The sequence below is a fragment of the Canis lupus genome, chromosome 7, assembly GCF_011100685.1.
Source record: "Canis lupus familiaris isolate Mischka breed German Shepherd chromosome 7, alternate assembly UU_Cfam_GSD_1.0, whole genome shotgun sequence".
Taxonomy (NCBI): Eukaryota; Metazoa; Chordata; class Mammalia; order Carnivora; family Canidae; genus Canis; species Canis lupus.
In genome coordinates, this window is record NC_049228.1 from 77,014,739 (window position 1) to 77,023,535 (window position 8,797).

Genomic DNA, 8,797 nt, shown 5'->3' on the forward strand with positions numbered 1-8,797 from the left:
CACATACACACACCAATCAGGAAAGGGTTTTGTGTATATGCCCCAACCATGAGTAATTATATATTTATAAGTTATAAAATAAATATATAGATATTGAATACATTATCTGTATCTGGTAATAGCTAAATGTATATTGTTATATATGATATTTATATTTAGAGTATGTTAATATGTATGACCTTTGTATTTATATGCATAATATACATTTATACATAAATATGATTATATTTATATTTTTATATATGGTATTAATATTTAGCATATATATATACACACATCTCAGTATCATCACCTAATAAATCAGGGTACACAACAAATTTAGGACAAGAATCGTCATTTATAAGACCTATTTCCATGGGTGGTCCTATGCTAGTGTTTCTCTGCCATAACATCTCCAGCAGCTCAGGCTGCTTTGGTACTTTTTGTCCAGTCATTGTTGGGCCACTGATGTTTCTCTTCATGGCGACTCTCAGGTGTGCAAGACAGTTTCTCCACCTCTAGTGCCCAGCCTGCTTTCCAGGCTGGAAGAAGACAGTGACAGGGAAATGAAATATGAACTGGTTAGTGTGTCCAGGTGTGTTTGGAGGAGAAAGCCCCTCAGGTTAAGAGGTGGTGACTTCATCTTCCTTTCTCGCTTCTAAAACGTACCATTAAAAAAAAAAAAAACAAATAAAATATACTTTTCCCCTCCTCCCCAACTCCCATGGCACCTGCCTTGCAGGAAGGTTTGACTTGTTCGAGGTCTCTTGGCAAGCAAGGGGCAGAATTTGGACCAGCAGGCAGATGAACAGACTGGACCAGAGTTCTTTTCACAGCCCTATGGTGGCCCCAGGGCAACAGGCACAACGTATGCCACAGACAGGCACCAAACATACTCTGGGGGTGCCTCAGGATGGGCACCCACCCTCAGCATCCATGTCATGGCATTGACCCTGAGATCCAACAAAATATGCATATACTGTGGTTCTTGAACACAGGGCTTTTAGGGGACTCAAGAATTCATTAAGAATGACGAACATGCGCCGTGAGGTGAAAGGGCTCTGCCCTCAAGCCCTTAGCACAAGATGAATACACATACCTGCCCCAGGTGGAACTGCCACACAGTGTGATTCAACTTCGTTCACTTCCTCCCAGTTTCTCCTCATCATGGAATCAGGGAAGTTAGGGAAGCTATTTCTTATCCTCAGAAAAACAAAGGTATGAGAGGAAGGAATGTGAAGTTAAGTGGTTCAGCATTCAAACCCCAGTATGTGCACTTAAAAGCTCTATGACCTATCACAGGTCACTTAAAATTTTGTAGTTTTGTTTCTGTTAAAACAATGATGATGAAATGTGGCCAGAGAGAGCGGCAAACTCACAATCTGTACAGAAACCAAGGGTCTGGCCACTTGGGTACAGGACTGCTGAAGAGGAAAAAGCAGCTTAATTGTTTTCCCAGAAGCATGAAAGTCAAGCAGAATATAGTGACTAAAATGATGATACCTTGCACTTATCTGGTTCCTTTCTCTTAAGAGCTCAGAGTGCTTCTCAGACATTATCTCATTAATTTGCAAATCATTCCTGGGAGTTAGGTAGGAATAAAGCCAGATAAAAGTTTCTAGCTTACCACTTCACTAAGAGTCAAAGATTGAAATATCCTCTCTGCAAGCAGATGCCCCTTCTCTGCACGGATACACTATTATATGAAACATGCACAGGGAAGATCGGTCTGCAGATTCCCATGATCTTTAAAATAATACATATCTTTCAGAAGATAGGGTATTAAAAGCTTCTTTGATTTCTTGATAAATGAAAGGGTTTACGGAATTATGCTCCCAGAAGTGAAAAGGAAATGGGTGAGATTCAAACCTCCTATTGTATTTAGTATATGTGAATGTGAGCTTTCTCTCTCAGCACACAGCAATGATTGGAGTATGAGTGTCCTTTAAAAAGAATAGAAAAGTATGGAGAATGGAAATAATATTTTCCAGTGATCAAGTAAATGTTGTGCAATAGAAAAGGACACTGATCAATACACTGCCAATATCTGGTCCCATTAGCAAGGAAGTTCCTAGAGGGGATGTTTCCCCTGACATTTGTTTTTGGCATAAGTACAAGGAGGTAAACATGAAGTCCCTAAGCTCATAGAGTCTGGGAAATAGACATCCAACTGGGGGCAATCGGCCAGGCAGAGAGCAAAGTCCTTGTCAAGAAGGAAGATGAACCAGCTGCCTTCGATTAAGGTCCCTAGAAGCCCAGCCTGAGCATGGGTTTTGGTGCAAATGACTGCTGGAGGGGGGCTGTCAGAAGAAGAGGGGTGAGAAAGCAGGTGGGCAGAGGAGGGGCTCTAAAGCAGGATGCGGACTCTAATATCACACGAAGCACCCAGAAATGCAAATTACATCACAGAGATGGCACTGTTTTACAAAGGGGACTCCTGTTGTACCTTTTAATCACCAGTCACTGGCCATGAGGTGCCCAGGGCACGTGGTAGGACCATAACCTCCCTAGGGAGGTGGCTGCCATTCAAGCAAGGGCAATGCACTGCAAAGAGGTAGCTAGCCAGTACACAGTGTGCTTGGTGAGGCGGTAAAGGCCAGGTGCTGAGGATAGCTTCTGGGTTGGCTATTGCACTTTTCAATGACCAGGCAACCACCGAAAGCACTCATGGTCTCTCCTAAAACACACTTTGCGGGAGCCATTCTTCCCTTACCAAATACCTTCCCTTCTCTTCTAATAAACCCATACACAGGCATCAAGAAACCAACTAATCAAACAAAATAATAAGTCAGTGAGTCATGAGAAACAAGGTGTTCAGTAAAAGCTTTGAAATGCCCTCTGTTCTCAAAGGACAGTGGCCCAACAACTCCTCCCCTTCTCTTCACTGCTCTAAATCCCATCCATCAACTTATGCAATATTTTGGGGTGTTTTGTTTTGTTTTGGCTTGGTTTTTGTTTTTGGAATTTGCTTTATTTCAGGCACTGTCCTTGGATCTGGGCACACAATAGTAAAAAAATGGAGTCCCTGCTCCATGACCAGTCTAGAGTATGACCTTTTTAGGAGCCATCTCCACCTAGCACAGCCTGCAAGATCTCACACACAAAAAGTGTTGGGTCACAAAACCAGTGTTCTCTCTTCATTGGCTTGGGATGTTACTGAGACTCATGTCAGGTCTTTCCTTGCCCAAATGGACAGTTGCCAATTAGGTCTGCTTCTCTGTTCTGCGAGATTCAGACAGCTGCCAGGGGCTGGGCCATCCTGGCTGTGCATGTTGCAGCCAATCCTGTCCCACAAGGTGGCCCAAATGTGGTTTGACAACTCCTCCTTACAGAGTAGTCATGAATCCTGGCCAAGGACAACACGTATTATTTCTAATATACTTTCTATATTAAAAAGGATTAGAAGTGGGCATTGATATTGGCTGAATGCCTTGGACATGCAGCTAGGCAAGTGGTTTTGATTTCACTCCACATGAAAACACCAACTTCTTTTTCTTTTTAAGGCTTACACATCTGGTTTCTCTCCCCAAAAAGCACATCTTCCCTGTCTTCTTGTGAAAGGTGTTGTTCTCATTCTTCCATCGTGGTTCAGATCCCCTCCTGAGAGAAATCTTTCCTAACTCCCCAGTCTGTAGCTTCTGTTCTCTCCTCTCAAATTCTCATTATTCTACTTCTCAGTGAGTGGTTCTTTTTCTTCATAGCAGTTATCAGTACTCCAAGTTTTAGCTGTATGTGTGTGCACACATCTGTCTATTTGTAAATGCTGTCATACTAGATTAAAAGTCTATGAGGGCTGCAAAACGTGTTTTGTTCATCACTCAGATCCAATTCCTAGAAGAAAGCCCAGCACAGAAAACGTGCTATTTGAGGAGACAATCTGGTGCAGTGGCTAAGAGCATGGACCCAAAATTCAAATCCTGGCCTACCACTCACTAGTTCTGGGGCCTTCAATCTCTCTAGGCTTCATTTTCCCTATCAATGGAGTGAGGATATTGATATAGCCTATGCTTATATGTTATTTAGATGGAATACTTCACGTAAAGTGCACATAGTAATAAGCACTTACGTGAAATATAAGCCACTTTTGTTTATAGCTTGAATGAAGAGGTACAATGTGTACAGCACTTCAAAATCCTGTGATTCTAACAACTCTCTTTGCACAAGGCAACTGATTTGGAAGAATGAAAACTTTCAGACTCTCTATCGAGTATTTCTCTTAAAGCTTTGAAATTTTTGTTTTGTTTGCCTTTCACTTATTCCTTACCATCCTGGTGAGAGATGAGAAAGTGAATGCTTGCTTTCTCTTGGTGCTACCCCTGCCGGCCTCACTGTAGGGAGCAGAGAAATGGAAGCAGCAAGCCCACCGGATTCTTGCTAAGCAGGTGCAGCACTTCCAGCACCACACAGCCTGACAATTACTAAAGCAGGTGACGAACAAGTTCCTGCATGCCTGAGCACTCCATGGAACCGGACAGTCACTACTGTTCACCATAAAATGTGCTACCTTATGAGAAGACCGTATAAGCACAGATGCAAAGGAAAATGATGACTTGCAAATGGAAAAAGATTAAAGGAGGTGAATTTATTTTTATTGTCTACGGAGAAGAAATTACATCCGTAGAGACACAAAAGAAAAATATCCATGCCCACAAGACATTTATTACATAGGAATTCAAACTAGGCTCAAACTTAGCCATAAGGAGAAACAGCAATGTGAGAATTTGCCCACACTACAATCATGAATCCCATTTGCTTTCATGGAGGCTTTCCCATATTTAAATTTGAATATTTAGAGTATTTAGAATCTTGATTTGAGAGGCCGTATCTGTGGATATAAAAAATGCTAGTGAAATTTAAGCAAAGTTCCATTGATGAGGGAGCTACTTATTCTCAATTGCTCTGATAAACAAGTGTCTGAGATCGCATGGCATAGGGTTATTATGGGTTATTGTGGGTTATTATGAAGAACTCACCCTCCCTGTGAAGTGGTATAGGGTTATTTGAAAGTGGACTTGCATATTGTAAATTCTAAGGTACCCACTAAAAAAAAAAAAAAAAAAACCCTATAACTTACTTGTCATCTCTATAGCTTTCTGGGAGAAAATATTTGCAAAAGACACATCTGATAAAAGGCTGTATCCAAAATACACAGATAAATTCTAAAACTCAACAATAAGAAAATAAACAACCTGATTTTAAAAATGGACTAAAGACCAACCTCATCAAAGAACATGAAGAGGTACTCTACATCATATGCCGTCAGAGAAATCTAAATTAAAACTATGAGATACCACCTCACACCTCTTCAAATGAACAAAATGCAGAACACCAACACCACCAAATGCTGACAAGGATGTGGAGCATCAGGAACTCTCATTCATTGCTGGTGGAAATACAAAATGATATGGCTACTTTGGAAGACAGTTTAGTAAATTCTTACAAAACTAAATATATTCACCACTCACATTCTTCGGTACTGATTCAAAAGAGTCGGCAAATTAAGTCCACACAAAAACCTGCATGTGGATGTTTACAGCACATTTGCACAGATTATGCACAATTGCCAAAACTTGGAAGCAACCAAGGCGTCCTTCAGGAGGTGAGCAGGGAAATACACTGAGGCACATCCAGCCCATGGAATCATATTCAGAGCTAAAAGAAATGAGCTATCAGGCCATGAAAACACATGGAGGAACTATATATATATATATATATATATATATATATATATATATATATATATATATATATATATAACTAGGTGAAAGAAGCCAATCTGAAAAGGCTACATACTGTATGATTCCGACTGTATGACATTCTGGAAAGGGCAAAACTATGGGGACTATAAAAAGGCCAGTGGTTGCCAGGGCTAGGACAGAGTCCAGACTACCTCAGGAAGAAATAAAAGGTTTGATTTGCTTCATATCCAGTAAAAAAAAAAAAAAAAAAAAAAAAAAAAAAAGTTATTTATTTTATTTTTAAAAGATTTTTTATTTATTCATTTGAGAAAGGGAGAGAGACACAGAGAGAGCACAAGCGGGGGGGAGGGGCAGAGGGACTGGGAGAAGCATGCCCCCCATTGAGCTGGGAGCCCTATGGACACCGGGCTCCATCCCAGGACCCCCAGGGTTAATGATCTGAGCTGAAGGCAGACACTTAACCATCTGAGCCACCTAGGAGCCCCCACAAATTATTTTTTTAAATTAACATCTCCAAACCAAGAAAACCGTAGTTCCAGATATTATTGGTAAATTCCATAAAACATTTAAGGAAGAGTTGCTATCAATTCTGCATACCAACTTTCTAAAAACAGCAGAGGAAGAAACACTTCCCCGGTTATTTTATGAGGCCATTGTTGTTCTGACACCAAAATAAAAAATATTACAAGGAAAGAAAATTGTAGATCAATATCCCCAAAGAACATAGACTAAAAATTCTTATGAAAATATTAAATCAAATCCAACACTATGTAAAGAGAATAATACTTCATAATAAAACAGGGCTTGTTTTAGGATTGCAGTATAGTTTCAAATTTGAAAATCTATTAGTATTAGAATAAATAAGAAAAAATACACGATTATCTCAATAGATGCAAAAGTCAACCTACAGGTGGGGATAAGCAGCTATGGAACATGGGTTGCGTTGCTGACTTATCCCCGCCTGAGGCAAAGGGCTGTGAGGTAACTCATCTCAGGAAAGATCAAAAGGCAATTTTCTGGAGAAGGGGGCAGTAGAGAGGCAGTGACTGGACATTGGGTGTACTAGCCAATAAAGGACACCTTTGGGGAAAGGGGTACCACAACATCTTCTATATTATATATATTCTAACGTATGGCATTTCTTCAATTTGTCTCTTGTAGCTTCATCAGGAGATCAAATGGTTAACATAGCAACAAGTGTGTGTGTGTGTGTGTGTGTGTGTGTGTATCTAGTTTTATATTGTTTGAATTCTTGGAACATATGAATATATATCTATACAAGAGAGAAAGAGTAAGAGAGAGAGAGGACAAATATTAAATATGAATGTAAGAAATTTTTGGATCTTGGGGAGCCTGGGTGGAAAGTCAGTTAAGCATCTGCCTTGGGCTTAGGTCATGATGTCAGGTTCCTGGGACTGAGCCTCACATTGGTCTCCCTGTTCAGTGAGGAGTCTGCTTCTCCCTGCTCATTCTTTCTCTCTCTCTCTTTCTATCTCAAGTAACTAAATAGAATCTTTAAAAAAGAAGAAAGTTTTGGATCTATGTAATGGACGTATAAGCATTTATTGTATAATCCTTTTAACTTTTTCTGTGGGTAGTAACATTTTGAAGTCGATGAAAACTAAGAGCCTCCTTTAGGTATAAAATAATTCTAGAATAATATAAAAACAACTCTTTTTCCTCAAACACATAGAGAGTGCTCAATAAAGCTTTACTGACTTTAGGAGGCTTCCTTCTAATTTAGTTGTATGCAAATGACAAACTGCTTATATGATTAGATTTTCTGAGAAAAATATGCCCCAGAAATATGCAGACCTTAGAAAACTGTGAAGGCAAAATGCCTTTTAATTTTCAAATGGTTTACGTCTTTTTGTATATACAAATTTTTTATTTTTTATTTTTTTTTTTTATACAAATTTTTTAAATGATTTTAGCATTTAGGGTTTTTCATATGTCTCAGATATAATTAAAGGAAGGCTTCTTCTGAATTGCAAAACTTTAAAAAGTTAAAAACCTTAAAATTACTTGAAGAGGTTTTTATGAAGTTTACCAGAAATATGCAGCAGTTTTGTGACTGCATAGCTTGGCACGCACCTAGTATTTTGGTTTGGCAATTACAGAGCTATGGTATTTAACATCAAATCTTTGCAGTTTTGTCACCGTATTATGCTATTCTGCAGCCAGAAGGAAAAATAGCAAACCGTTTTTCATCTGATCCTCCCCCCCCTCAAAGAGAAACAACACCAAGACAATGAAGCCAGGGTATTAAATTAACAAAAATCTGCAAATTCAAAAAAGTAGCTCTTCCTAGCTTTGAAGTGCCTGGCCAGAAAAGATTCACCTAATTCTCCAATACTTTCTTTTTCTCTTCTCATTTTTGCTGTCTCTTCTGGAGCATCTTCAGAAACAGGAGGAAAGTGACCATGCTGGTTCCATGAAAAAAAAAATCACAGACAGCTGTATTTCTGGGAAATCCAAGGCGCACAAAGCTCAGAAGACACAGGTCAGCAAAGCACCAGCTCATCTGCCACCACGGCCCTGGCCACAGGACCGCTTCTACTTTTCATTCAGAGAGAGTCCCATGATCCTCTCACTTCCCCCTTGCTTCTCTATATTCTCGGCTCCTTTCCTCCCTCCCTTCACTTCCCCCTTTCGCTGCCCCACTGCCACTTCAGTTCAATATGTAGCCAGCTAAGTCTGTGACAGCCATGTGTGCCCTCTATTACATCACTGATACTAGAATCCGTCCCTTCTCTGGCCCTCCGTCCACTCCTGAAGGCCCCAGACACACTCAGAAGTCATAGTAAAGAGAGGGGTGAAAAAATCTTTGACGTGGAAATGCAGCGAACGCGTCCCTCCAAGTGCCCTATATTCTGTGTGTGTCACTACGCTCAATGTAGTCAAAATATACTAGTCAATCTGTGATATAGTAACCCTACCTTCAAAAAATATTTTACAAGAAAAGTCATGTGTAAGTTGATTGACCAGGTTTACGGAAAGGATTAAAGTTATTTGCAAAGTAAAAGAAACCCCATTGTGACCATCATTACTCTTCTTGCTTTTAATGTCACAGTTTATCACATGCAAAACAGACACTGGATTATATTCATGTTAATAAT

The 8,797-nt window shown here is 39.8% G+C and overlaps 1 long non-coding RNA gene across 1 annotated transcript; it reads right to left on the minus strand.

The window, feature by feature from the left end:
- Positions 1-362: 362 nt before the first annotated feature.
- LOC111096921 lies at positions 363-8,353 on the minus strand. Its single transcript, XR_005361743.1, has 3 exons — positions 8,020-8,353; positions 1,079-1,182; positions 363-521 (listed from the first exon to the last, which is right to left on the minus strand). It is a non-coding gene; the product is annotated as an uncharacterized LOC111096921 (long non-coding RNA).
- Between the last annotated feature and the right edge of the window lie 444 nt (positions 8,354-8,797).